The sequence below is a fragment of the Myxocyprinus asiaticus genome, chromosome 6, assembly GCF_019703515.2.
Source record: "Myxocyprinus asiaticus isolate MX2 ecotype Aquarium Trade chromosome 6, UBuf_Myxa_2, whole genome shotgun sequence".
NCBI classification, from domain to species: domain Eukaryota; kingdom Metazoa; phylum Chordata; class Actinopteri; order Cypriniformes; family Catostomidae; genus Myxocyprinus; species Myxocyprinus asiaticus.
This window is the reverse complement of record NC_059349.1, coordinates 23,809,991-23,824,865: the sequence shown is the minus strand read 5'-3', so window position 1 is coordinate 23,824,865 and position 14,875 is coordinate 23,809,991. Positions and strand designations below refer to the sequence as shown.

General features: G+C 35.3%; 1 long non-coding RNA gene across 1 annotated transcript; it reads left to right on the top strand.

Annotated features, from left to right (window-relative positions):
* The first annotated feature begins 161 nt into the window (after window positions 1-161).
* Window positions 162-14,321, top strand: LOC127442643 (uncharacterized). Its single transcript, XR_007897506.1, has 3 exons — window positions 162-300; window positions 13,925-14,011; window positions 14,121-14,321. It is a non-coding gene; the product is annotated as an uncharacterized LOC127442643 (long non-coding RNA).
* Window positions 14,322-14,875: the final 554 nt, after the last annotated feature.

Sequence of the window (14,875 nt, the reverse complement as noted above, 5' to 3'; positions counted from 1 at the left end):
TTAATTCATTACAACTCAAAAGACTGCCTTCACATATATCAAAATTAATCCGGATTTATTTGTGAAGTAGATAAGTTATGCCTCGTCACGCCATTTGAGATATGCGTTTTCGAGTCAAAAGTTCTAGTTTGCTTAATTTGATTATACCCTGCTCATGCGCACGCACACTCTTCTGTGGCATCCACTATTATGGAGTCATGGGTGTTTTCACACTCGGTCCGTTCGCGGGATTTTTGGCCCATATGTCAACAATCCAAACGATCGCACATTTTCAAGGCGAACCGAAACGAGACAATCTCGGTAGGTGGTCTGAGTATGGTTAACTTGCATTCTGCTGCTTGGTTCGATAATAACGTGCATTGTTAACACTTGTATGGCAAGCTGCTTTGACATTTATTCCTTAAAACTTGTTGTTACTAGTACTTATTTTTTTCAGAATCAGAATCAGAATGAGCTTTATTGCCAAGTATGCATACCCTAGGGTGACCATATGTCCTCTTTTTCGGACCTTAAAAAAAGTCCGGCCAGGATTTGTAAATTTGCAAAAATGTCCGGGATTCGGCTTTAGTTGCATTATGATGTGCATCTGGTCTAATACTTCATTGTGTGTGCATGCATATTTGCATTGCTTTAACCCCTCTTTGTAAGTCCCGCCTTCTCGCACACCAATTGGTCTTTTATAAGAGGACTGCAGCAACTATTGGCCAAATTCCTGCCTGTCAATCTCTCCGCGAACGCGCAAAGCGCTGTTGTGTTCGGCATCAAACAGTTTGACAGTAGCAGCAAATGACAGCTGAGTGGAAACAATGCCCAAACGAAAGTGCAAATTTAAAGAAGATTTGCACAAAAAATTCCCATGCTTTCGTCCAGGTCGAGATCCGTGGGAAGCAGAATGTATGACATGTAAAGCTGGCACTTCTGTGTCAGTTGCTAATAAAGGTGCAAGTGATTTAGAAGCACACATTAGCTCTGCGAAGCATAAATGGTCAGCAAAAGGGGAAAGTTCATCAGGTAAATTAATGGACTAATTTTTGCTACCAGGTAAAATTATCACATTGCTTCATTTTCCATGGCCATTCAAAATAATACTAATAGTAAATGAAGGTACACTCATGGCATCAAATATTTTATTTTAGTACATGGACATTCAAAAGAATGTTGGAAATTTTTATTTATTTATATATATTTATGTTATGCTATTAGAGTGTCTTTTTCACTGTATTAAAGTTTGCATTCATAGTAACACTGTTTTGAACCCTATTATTCCACACATATCCTCACAGAAACTGTTATATGATGTAACAGTATCTGTGAGCTCATCCAGATTGGTGTCTGCAGCCTCAAAACTCTCCAATCAGTGCAGTCAAAGCAGGCTTGTAGTTCCAGCTCTGCTTCATTGGTCCATCTCTTTACAGACCTTACTACAGGCTTAGCAGATTTTCTGTCTGTAGACAGTTTCTGTCTGTAGTTTGGAAGAAGATAAACCAGACAGTGATCAGAGAGTCCCAAAGCTGCTCTAGGGACAGAGTGATATGCATCCTTTATTGTTGTGTAGCAGTGATCCAATATATTTCTGTCTCTGGTTGGGCATGTAATGTTTTGTCTGTATTTGGGCAGTTCACGTGTGAGGTTTGCTTTGTTAAAATCCCCAAGAATAATAATAACTGAGTCTGGGTATTGTTGTTCTGTGTCTGTGATCTGATGTAAACACTCACCAAAATAAAAGAGGAAAACTCCCGCGGCGAGTAGAAAGGCTTGCAGTTAATAAAGAGCGCTTCCAAATTAGGATAGCACATCTTCTTGAACGTTGTTACATCTGTACACCAACTTTCATTGATGTAAAAGCATGTTCCACCGCCTCTCGTTTTCCCCGTTAACTCCGCAAAGCGACCCGCTCTGAACAGCTGAAAGCCCAGCAGATGTAATGTGCTGTCCGGAATGGCTTCACTCAGCCAGGTTTCTGTGAAGCACAAGGCAGCAGAGGTTGAAAAGTCCTTGTTTGTGCGGGTGAGGAGATGTAGTTCATCTGTTTTGTTAGGAAGAGAGCGGAGATTCGCAAGATGAATACTTGGCAGCGCTGTCTGAAAACAGCGTCGACGGAGCTTGACCAGCGCGCCTGCTCGTCTCCCTCGCCTGCATCTCTTGAACAACACAGCCGCGCCTCCAACTAAAATGTCCAGCAAAACGTCTGAATATTCAAAAGCCAGGAAAAGATTGTCTGGTATATGCTGTTGAATGTTCAGCAGTTCATCTCTGGTAAAACTGACTGGAAAAATATTTCTAAACACAGGACAATGAAAAACAACAAAACAATAGGAGCGCTCCACACCGAGGCGGCCATCCGCGGCACCATCATTATGCTATTTTAGTGACTAGTAACTATTCCATTAGATACTAGTACTTATTCATTAGGTAATAGTACTTATTCAATAAGTACTAGTACTTATTCATTAGGCACTAGTACTTATTTAATAGATACTAGTAATTATTCATTAGGTACTAGAACTTATTCAATAGATACTAGTACTTATTTATTAGATATTAGAACTTATTCAACAGATACTAGTACTTATTCATTAGATACTAGTAACTATTCCATTAGATACTAGAAGTTATTCATTTGATACTAGTACTTACTAGGGATGCACCGATACCACTTCTTCTCTTCCGATCCGATTCCGATATTGGAAATCTCAGTATCGGCCGATACCGATCCCGATCCGATACCAGTGTTGTTTTTTTGCATAATCAGTTTAGAATATCTTTACATTATTGTGTGGAACTAATTGGGTGTACTCTTTAATATGTAAAGAAACACAAACCTCTAACTTCACATTATTCCAATATAAATGTATAGCTTATTAAGAAAAACTTTATTGTTAACTAGTGTACTGGATAATGTAGCAGCAAAATTAACAGTAATTCCAGTATAAGTCATCAGTAGAAAAGAAGCAGTTTTTTTTTCTTTTTTTTTGCATTTGTTTTTCAACTTGTATCTGGATTTTAAAGGATTCAGATCTTTTTTTTTGTTCAATTTAGTTGTAAGAAATCAGATCACTTTTCACACAGTTAATTTTTGGAACCCATTCAACTTAAATATTATTATAATTTGTGAACAAATGATAATAATAATAATAATAATATATTAAAATAGTAATATATAGTAATATATCTCAATCGTGCACCTTTTGTCACGGATCCACCGGTCTCTCTCTCTCTTTCTTCCTCACAGCCCTCACTCTCCCCTGAGTTCTGATTACACGCACCTGCATATCATTAGTAGCTAATCAAGGACTGCATATATACCCCGCTTTCACACACACTCTTTGTCTGTTCTCATCGATAGAATCTCTGAGACTCCAGACCTTTCTACTAAGTCAAACATACCTGTGTCTTCATTATTGCCTGCAAGTATCATAAGACTGTTTTGAGTAATCTGTTCATCGTGTCTATATCCAGTCTGGATATTACTCACCTGCTGTTTGCCACTCTGGATTTACTCCCAATGTTTACATCACTGTTTCAATCATCTGTTCAATAAACCCTGCTACTGAGTTCATATCTCTGCCTCCGTGAGTCTCTCCGTGACACCTTTAACTTTTAAACCCTCACGCTTTTATTTTGACATTCTGAACTCTCCAGGAAATCCTGTATGTGTCTGTTTGTAGGCAAGTTCACAGTAGTTTAATTCGCTTCTTATTCAAATTCTGGTTTAAAAAAAAGCACCTCCAGTGCCATTCTAAATGCATATTATAAGTGAACCGAACTATTGAGCATCTACATCTGAGATGTTGTATGTGAGTAGCACTTAAATATTGCCCACTGCGTGAAGGCTAAAAATAGCCGCGCGTGTGTGTGTGCAAACAGAGCAGCGCCATTCAATAACGCACTGGAGCTGCGCTTGCATTTCATATATTTACTTATTAAACACAGCCTTTTGTGATCACAGAGCTATTGCATGTCTTCAGGTGGCTTTGAATAAAATGCACGAGTCATATGAACTACTTTAATTGTGTATTAATGGTTCTTTTATGTAATTTTTTTAGCTTGACAGTAACGAACATGACTAACACACAGCATCGGATTTGGATCGGGCTTGTCGGACCGATACCCGATCCATTTTTAAAAAATGCACCGATCCAAAACAAAGGTATTGGATTGGTGCATCCCTAGTACTTACTCAATAGATACTAGTACTTATTCATTAGGTACTAGTACTTATTCAAGAGATTCTAATACTTATCCATTAGATACTAGTTCTAGTAGTGACTCGCCTCAATCCGGTGGCTTTACCACATCTTTATTACCATATAGATCGAAATGGATCGTTTTGATATGATTATAGGCTATAGCTTACCTGCTCTAGGAATGCTAGCGTAGCATCAATGAAAACACAAAGAAAGAGAAATTAGTTGAATTTGGCTGTTTGTTGCATCAGTTATATCATATATATCGTTGGAATGAAGGGCAAGACTCGACTGATGTTTGATTTTGAAAATATGGATGTTATATCATTAAATTAATCATCATATTAAATTTTACCCCTGAACGTAGAACGAGGAGACACTTCAAAATAAGACTCCCTATATTTGTGCAGGGATAAAGGGGTGCATTCAAATAAAAATATATAAACACAACGTGGCATATAAAAGACAACAATTTAAGGTCTAAAACTAATCTTTCCCAATGGGTATTTTACATAAAATGTACTATATAATAATAATAAAAAACATTACATTACATATTTTCATGATTATGGTTGCATTAATTGTCAAGTGATATTGTAGGATTTCTGATTATGAACTGAATAGAATTCCCAAAACAAAATAAAATCGTGCTCTCCCTGCATTTGAAATCACATTTGTAAAAGTAAAAACAAAATTTGGGTTCAAAGTATTGAATGAATCAACATAAAATACCAGACCATAATGTAACAGTGTGGGTACATACCAAATTGTACACTAACCACTGTTAGTGTGATTATAATAATATTCATTATTATTATAGTAATTTCTATTACAGAGTAACTATTTGCACTAGGTGTAAATAGCATCTGCCACACAGTGGCGCTATTTACACTCAAATAGTCTGGTAGAAACAGAAATTAAAGACAAACTGCACCCCCAAGTGTCTTCTTAATGGCTAAGTGTGTGTAAAGACGGTGAAGATTAATTTTTATGAAGCAGATTTATTTTTGTAATTTTATTTTTTGCCATGTAAACCTATAAAAAACTACAAGGGGGGCCTGGGTAGCTCAGCGAGTATTGAGGCTGACTACCACCCCTGGAGTCGCAAGTTCAAATCCAGGGTGTGCTGAGTGACTCCACCCAGGTCTCCTAAGCAACCAAATTGGCCCGGTTGCTAGGAAGGGGGAAAATGATGGGGTAACTTCCTCGTGGTCACGATTAGTGGTTCTCGCTCTCAATGAGGTGTGTGGAAATTGTGCATGGATCGCAGAGAGTAGCATGAGCCTCCACATGCGGAGTCTCCGCGGTGTCATGCACAATGAGCCATGTGATAAGATGCGCGGATTGACGGTCTCAGAAGAGGAGGCAACTGAGACTTGTCCTCCGCCACCCGGACTGAGGTGAGTAACTGAGCCACAACGAGGACCTACTAGGTAGTGGGAATTGGGCATTCCAAACTGGGAGAAAAGGGGATAAAAAAATATAAAAAAGTACAAGGGAATACATTATCATAATGCACTAACAGCCTTATACCACAAATGTTATATGTCTGCATCACTTATCCATCAAATCCAGACAGATGTACATCTTAAATCTTCAATACAATTTTTTTTTTTTTTTACAAAAGAAGAGATGTCTTTTCAGCTTTACAACTATTCTTTAGAGAAATCAAAGAATTATAAAAGTTTCAAATCAATGTTTTATGAAGCAGAAGTACCGCGTTGGATTCCCCACTTTTCCCCATCCTGTTTCCTGTCTCTACTCTTTATATTTCCTTTAATACAACTATAATAATAAATAAAAATGAATATAAAGGTTGATTGCCTGGCAGTGGTTTGGTCAGTGTGAAGGTCTGAGAGTTGTGAGGAAGGGATTATCTGGGTAAAATGAACCATGGTTTTCTAATAATATGGTAGTAACCATGTTTTTTGGTGGAAGTTGTAGTTTTCATGCAATTAACCATGGTGTTACTACAGTAATATTATAGTAACCATGTTTAATTTTGTGGGCACTTTGCTATAAAATACCATGGTAATATATGGTTACTGCAGTAAAACCATGATTCATTTTTGTAAGGTTAAGGATAGGTTTAGGGGTAGGGGACGGTAAATAAATACAATAAACACGCTGCAGTGATGCCCCTATACTGCATGTTAGTATTTAATTAAGAGTGTAAAAAATAGCTAACACTATTCACACTTAGTGCAAAAAATATTATTTTTGTTGCTATTTAATGTAAATAGCATTTTGCCTATCTCTATATGCACTTAGCTGCCTTTGTATTATTATTTTTACTTTATAAAGAAAACACATTACTTTAGTCTTTAATTTTTTATTGGAGCATGGCAAGAATAGGGAAATTAGAGCATCACATGACAATTAAATATAGTAAAACATTGAAGTAAAAGATACATATACAGCAAATTAAAAGGTAACAAGGATAAAAACTGACAGACAGAAGGAGTAGTGCATTATTCAGTGCAGGGCCAGGATCAAGTAAACACTTAAAGAGAAATATTTAATTAATGTTAATATTACTTAATGGACACTACTGGTCTAACTACAAGCTGAAAGAACTGAAATCTTCACACCCAATAATTCACAAAATCTGCTTTAACTGTGTGGCTGTTCACACAATGCTTATTAACTTTGACAGCCATTGTTCACTTTCATTCATTATAAAACTGAAGTTCTAATGCATGTTTAATTTTTTTAAAACATTTTACCATGGTTAACATCATAACAGATTAATTCTGTTCTGTGTGATGTTTAAGGACCAGGTGACAGAGCAACAGGTTTTTCAGTATGCAACAGTGCACCCGTTGTACATAACTATTTTGACATAATCTGCATTTGTGCACCTGTGTCAGCTTGTACCTGATTCTAAGGTAAATTTGTCTCCCCTGCTGGGGGTGGAGGGAGCAGAGAGAGAGAGAGAGAGAGAGAGAGAGAGGGAGAGAGAGAGAGAGAGAGAGAGAGAGAGAGAGAGACAAGATTACTGTTCATTTACATTAAGTATACAGTTTATCTGCCAATACAAACTGAATTTAGAATGTTCAAACATTTTTTTTTTACTTATTTACCGTTGTATAGGCATACTTCATTATGGACTGAGTGAAACAACAAGCACTGACTGACTGCATATAAGTCAAAGAGGCACTGACACATATAGGCAGATTTTTTTTTCTCCTAGGAATGATCCGAGGTCAGACAGAGTGCAAATAATTATCGATTTATGAATAATAATAAAAAAAGATTATGAACACAGAAAGAAGCATTCTCCACAGTCATGGTAGTTTGCTGTAATTAGTTTGTTGCTGTAATCATCAGATAAAGTCTAATTTATTGTAATTCATTGCACATAATCTTTAAGGAAGTGTCACCATGGATTAAAAAATTAGGCAATCTACAATAGAAATATAAACAGGTTCGTAAAGATGCTTCAAAGTTAAATTCAAGGACTTTTCGAGCACATTTTTATTTGTTTTCAAGGACTATGCTCGAGATGTCATTCAAACAAATTATTTTTGTTAATTTTAAATAAAAATATTTTAAACATTCAGTTAATTTATTTTTATAAAACACCACTTATTACAAGTACAACAAAAAGCATCTTTAACTACATATTCTCACAGCAACAATTCTTGGTTCATTCATGATGAAACTGATGTGCAATTGTAGTGTGCTCCCTTAAAATGCACTTCGCTTTCCAACAAATGTGAATAACTGGGTCTGTAAACAGTAGTCCATATGACTCATGTGCTGTGTTCCATGTTTTCTAAAGTTACACAACAGATTTATGTGGTAACTGACCGAAATTGCAAATGGGTCATTCTCAAAATTTTTGACTTTCCAACTTATAAAATATTGAAATTTTCCATTTAGTTCTGTTTTTGCCTATAAACTCTGAGGGTAAACCTTTTGTAACATGTTGACATTAATTTTTATTCATAAAGGACAACTTGGCTGTTGTTCTTTCTTTTATTATTTAATTTTGTTTCACGAACGAAGCAAGTTAACACTAAGTTAACACTAATGAGGGTTAAATGGGTTACAGCACCACATTTTGAGGGTTCAGTGGGGTACAACACCAAATATTTTTGTGTGAAAATATTAGTTAAAATGTGAATAACTTTTTAACATGCTGGGAAAAATCACTACATGCATATTTAAGCAGCTTCTGAACTGAAACCTTAAAAAGTTGTTTTTTTTATTACATTTTTTTTTAAACATAAAAAATAAAAGGTTTTAACATTGATAAAACCAATAACCAATAACATGAAATCAAGGGACAAACATTCTTTTTAAATTATTAAAATTATTATTAATAATTTTATTTTGCTTTTTTGCACACTTGTTCAGCCTTGCACTAATGCTTATATTAAAAATAAGTAAAAAATAAATACACAAATAACTTTACATGTCATAGAAGCGGTGTACCAGATGAAGAGAACAAGGAGTTTTTTCAGGCAATTAACAATTTCTAATATATTTTCTAAAAAATTTCAAAACAGAGTCAAGGTTAGTTTATAAAATTATAAAAAAAAAAAAAAAAAAAAAAAAAAATTTAAAAAAGAAATCGGTATTTGAAAGCTTTTTCATGACTAAAAAAGTCAAGGGACATGTTTGTCAACATATTTTGATATTGACCCAAATGTTGTCAGAAATAACCTATTTTATGAGACACAAAGCTTGCTTTACAGAAGGGGGCACTAGATGGCTCACAAAACTGAATCCTCCATTGATCTGTATTCATATTATTCAAAACATTCATCATTTACATCTCATATAATTTTTTCATTCTGGAGAGTAAATTGTAATTAAAACTGATAGTTGCAAGGATTCATACTTGTTAAATCCGCAACAGCAGTATCTATAAAATATATATATTTTTAAATCCTCCAGTAACACTTGACTGTGATTGGCCCATTCTGAACAGCACTGCCAAAAGTAACAGGTGCCACGTGACAGCGCTGTCTATGCGCTGCCTGCTTCAGCAGTGTTCTAGTAGTCTGTTGTCGTGTTTTTCCGAAAATAAATAAATACATTTAATTTATTAAATGATTTAAGCAACGTATTTTAAGATTTCCTATAATTCAAGAACTTTTTAAGCACCTCTTGGTAAAAATTGCTATTTTCAAGGGTTTTCCAGGGATTAAATTTGAAAAAGCCAAATTCAAGTACTTCAAGCACTTCAAGCACCTTGTATGAACCCTGTATAAAGTAACTGACTATAATTTAATTAGCCAAGTACTGAATTACTGAAGTATGTGTGGGTTATATAGAGAAAAACATGACACCCTTTTTCAATTAATTTATTTATTTAATCATGCTGCTCAGCAGTTCTGTAATGTCTATACCATGAATTGTTCATTCAGCAGCACTGGTGTTTCAGTTTTCTACCACTAGGTGTCACTGGTGTCCCTTTTAAGAAAGAGAGTGACATTGCATTTATATTCAACATACTATTTGCATAGTATACAAATATGCTCTGGAAATAATGCTAGTACCTATTAAGTTCGGGATATCTGTGGGCTAAATAGTTACTAGTCATTAAAAAATGTAGTACTAGTACTTATATTTTCTAGGATAGTAACATTTAAATAGATACTAGTCACTATTAGAATAGGTACTATTACCTAATTAATAAGTACTAGTATCTAATGGAATAGTTGCTAGTAACTAAAAAATAAGTTCTAGTAACATAAAAATAGATACAAGAAAGATTTAAGGAATAAATGTCAAAACGGCTTGCCATATACCATGCGCCCGGCTCACTTGATTTTCCCTTTCGCGTAATTCCAAATATGTTTGACTCTGATAGGTTATCGTACACCAGTAATGATGATGCGCAGAGAAGAGACACAACGAGCTGCTTATTCTGTTTCTATGGAGATGACGGAGTAAGTTGCTGATGAAAACTATTTAAACTCATAAAACAAACTAAAAAATATTTCTTCAGTGTTCTGTGCAAATTTAGACTCTAGGGTTTAACCGGACCGCATTGGAATGGCGAAGACGAATATTTTACTATTGTTTTCAATGAACTGATTTTGCCCGAGGCTGTCAACAGATAAAACAGTGATCAATCGCATTTTTTTTGTTGGCAATACGACTAATCTTATAATTTCTTGAATTTTGCCCCTAAATACAGTAGGTTTTATTATTGTAAAAATACAATGAATTCAGTTTAATGCACTGCTTTTTCCTCTTAATTTATAAAAAAAAAAACAAGATGTTATATATTTACACTATGTAATACAGTTATTTTTTGATGCAGAAGATAAATAAAATATGTTTTATTGAACAAAGACACCTGTACTATTGCTAATTATTCATTGTAAGGATATAAAACATGTTTAATAATCTCATCAGCTAATATGTAGAGATGACTGAACTCTTACATTTAATATAGCCATAATAATAATTATTATTATAATAATTTTTGTCTTTTAAAAAGTGTGAAGGCAAAATGGACTGAGACCCCATAACGGGTCAAGTGGACCAAGATCTGAGCCCACTTTCAAGGTCACAAATAGTGTGAATGCGAAGAGAACTGGGTCCATTTTCACTCGGTTCACTTCTTAAAGTGGTCTGAGTTTGGTTCTTTTAAAGAGGAACCAAGTGCCCATGGAATTTGGAGCTGGCCCTTTGTGACATCATAAAGCTAGGAATTTGTGTTGGAACGTCTTTTGGCTATATTAAGCATAGGCTTCCCCAGGTTTGTTTGTCATCCAGAGGACATGGTCGAGACCTTAGGGGAAAGTTCTGTGAGTTAAATTGGGTTTAAGGTGTGTGCATTAGGGAGGGGTGGGGTGCAGAAGTGTGTTAACTGACATTTTATCGAGATTAGACTACCCAGATAGCAATAAGATTTGGGCCAAATCTGTCTTATTTTGGTCACTTTTGCTTTGGTTCTGGCAGTGAAATTTTAACACCGTTGTGTGAAATAGCATTTGGCTGAAGTCTGGCGTGAGTCCGGTCAACCAAAAGAAACAAAGATAGACATTCATTTGGCTGAACATTGGCTTGAGTCTGTTCAACCAAAATTGAATGAGCTCTGGGCTGAGTCTGGTTTGCCAAATTAAGAAAAAGACATGCCGTTGTCTGAATTGTGGCATGAGTGTGGATAAACACAAGAAGACACGCTTTTGGCTTATTTCTGGCTGGCTTGAATCTCTGTTTACAAGAGACGAGAATCAGCTGATCATCTACAACCTTTCAATGGCCTCAATTGATATCCAGCTACATGATGACATTTATAACAAAGATGCCTTTCGAGAAATATTGGTTCAACAATATATGTAGATATATACAGACGGTTCAAAAGACCCAGATTCTGGATGTACAGTTGCCGCTGTTTTTATCCCACAGTTTAAAGTTAAAATTGCAAAATGGGCAGCTGATCATATATTAGTATTCACTACAGAATTTTCATTCTTCTAGCTCTTGAATGTGTAGAAATACAACAATGAGAACAGCAATACAGTATGTACAGGCTCATTATCAGCACTAACAAGCATGCCAGTCAACATCAAGACAAGACAGTTATGAAGTCCTTCAGAGTCTGTTAAGATTATGGCATTTAAGGCCGATTTATATTTCTGCGTCAGTCCTACGCCATAGGTTACAAGTAGCTACGTGCAGTGAACCTTATCAAAAATGTAACTGCGTGTTGCGTCGATGCAGACCACAACAGCTGTGATTGGTCCACTTTGTTACCAGAGTCCGCCCCCAGCATGACAAGAAATTATCTAGGTAGCAGCGCATTTTCTCCAAGATTATTTAATCTATGCATTGTATGTATCCACTGATCAGTGATTGTGTCACATTGTATTTGGAATCGTCTGTTTTTTTTGTTTTTTTTTTTGAGCATCTGCTGTTTTTATATTCTGTTTATTTCATGAACAAGCAAAAACTCAACAAAAGACACATCTGTTTACAACTTATAAACTCTGTGCTTATTTTCTCGGGTCTTTTACACTATATATCTGGTATGTGAGTAAAACAATACTTCTTGTATTCCACTTGAGAACTTTCCAATCTGTATGATGTTTTGACCGTATGTTTGACAGTATGGTGGATTAAATAATCATATTTCATAAATTATGAATACGAAACTCTTTTGTATTTTTCACCAGCTCTGGGATAGAGAATCTGTTTATTCAAAAACATGTTGATGCTGAGAGGGTTAAATATGGCAACAGTCAAAAGAACATTATTATACCTTGGCTGTGTATTGAAAAATTCTGGCATAAATCATAATTTGTACATAATTGTACATAAAGTCTAGTGACTGTGGAAACTGTGGTCGACCAGAGACAGTAGAGCATGTACTTCTAAACTGTGTTGCATTTAAAAGTTCAGGCACTAAGATCAATGTGAATCAACAATACTTCACTCCAGGTCCTGTTAAGTAATGGTCCAAAGCAATCAAGAATATTTAATGAATTGTTCAATTATTAGAAAGAGATCGGACTGGATTTAGGACATATACTGTATATTTTTTAATAATTTTGTTCTCTCTTTTTGCCCTTTCACTCTGATCCAGTAGGTAGTAAAATTAACCTTTTAAGTTGGTTTGCCAAAAAAAAAAAACGCAAGAAGAAGATTGTGTTAAACTTTTCACATGATGTAGGTAAATATAAAACTGAGAAATGGCGGCCGGTAGAAATCAAAATCTGAAGATTTTACGATGCCTAAACTTCACGGATACATATCAATGGACTTTGCACAGACTATCTTGTGGACAAACAGTGGAATCAACAGTTGTGATATACAGTATTGTGCAAAAGTTTTAGGTACATAAAATGTTTCACAAAAACCTTTGTCTTAAGATGATTATTTATATCTTCAGCTTTAGTGTGTCAATAGGAAATATAAACTGTAGACTTCCAAACATTCCTTTTGCAAAAAGAATAGAATAGAAGAACAGGGAGCCCTGCAACATATGGCATGGCTCCCACAGAGCCCCCACTGAACATCATGTCAGTCTGAGTTTACATAAAGAGACAGAAGTAATTGGGACAGCCTAAATAGATAGAAGAGCTGTGGTGAATTCTCCAAGAAGCTTGGAACATCCTTTCTGCCAACAACCAAGAAAAACTGTGTCCAGGTGTACCTAGGAGAATCGGTGCTGTTTTGAAGGCAAAGGTGGTCACACCAAATATTGATTTAGCTTTTTTATGTTTATTGGAATTTGTATGATGTTCATTGATAAACGAAAACTACTTATGGCATTATTTTTGATGAAATCCTCACTATGCAACATTTTTCACAAGTGCCTATAACTTTTTCACAGTACTGTATAATGTTTACCATCATGTCCTACAAACAAATGGCCTAAAAAAATCTACATATGGTGTTCATCCATTCTTTTAAGTACAAATTTACAAACACGGTAATTAATTTTGATAGGATGGCCTGATGCCCTTTATCATAGTGCTGTTAGATGGTTTACAAAATGAAAGTTGCAGATTTCTCATTGAAGCCTGAAGTACATTTCTTTAGATCAGCATTTCTTAAACTATGGGTCGCGACACAAATTGGGTCGCATTGACATAAATTTTGGGTCGCTATGTATTTTGGTATACGTGTAATTATTTCCTTAGTAAAAGTAACTGAAATTGTTAAGAGCAAATGTGCTCTGTTCAGTACACTCTTTCACACTGACTGTTTTGAATGCCTACATATCAGGTGACAGACCAGAATGACCATCACGTTTTTTTTCTTTAAAGACGAAACTGATCTCTGCTTGAAGATGAACAGAACACTGAAACACTAAAAACCAACCATCTACAACAAAAGGGCTTTCCCAGCACTAGGTAAGATTGTGCTATACATGTTTGTATACACTTCAGAAAATTGTACATCATTCATTGAGTGCACTACCACTTCTGGGCTTAAAAGATACAACTATGTTCTCTCTTCCAGGATCTACTTAACGGCTGATGTGGCCCCTGTACCAAAACAATTGCACACCTCTGCTCATTTGAATATGACAAATACTGTAAATTGGCAAGCAGATTTTCTTGAATCCCAGCAAACACAAAAATCCCTGTATTTTGTGAACACAAAAAATGCTGCATCAATGGATGTCCTAATCTGCAGGCGCAGCATTTTGCTCTCATTTTCAGCGACAGATCGTGTAAAAAAAATAAAAAAATAAAAATAAATAAATGTTTTGTAAATGAAAAACTGTCCTTTACGTTGTTTTATTAGCATTTAAACATGATTAATCTATTAAAAATAAATTGTAATTATGATACATCTCCACTTTATACAGAGCACCCCACTATTTTCAGAAGACCCTCAGTGATTTTGATCTGGAACCAGGCCTGTAGCTGGCTAACATTTACAGATACATTCAGCTTATTTTTTGTAGGTCTATTTTGGGTACATATTTCATATTGCTTTCTCTTTTTTTACCCATTGTTTTATTAACTACTTGTGCAGTCATAGGCACAGTTGTTTATCTGGTGGGTGTGTGTGTGTGTGTGTGTGTGTGTGTGTGTGTGTGTGTGTGTGTGTGTGTGCTTGCTTGCATTTCTTTGAGTTCAAGTAAAGCACATGTCTGGTCTCTTTACTCAAAATAAGTTTTTTTCTGATATTTTTCAGATAAGGCTGCATGTTACTGTTAGTAGTTTTTATTATTTTATTTATGTTGATTGACCATGTTTTAAGTACTT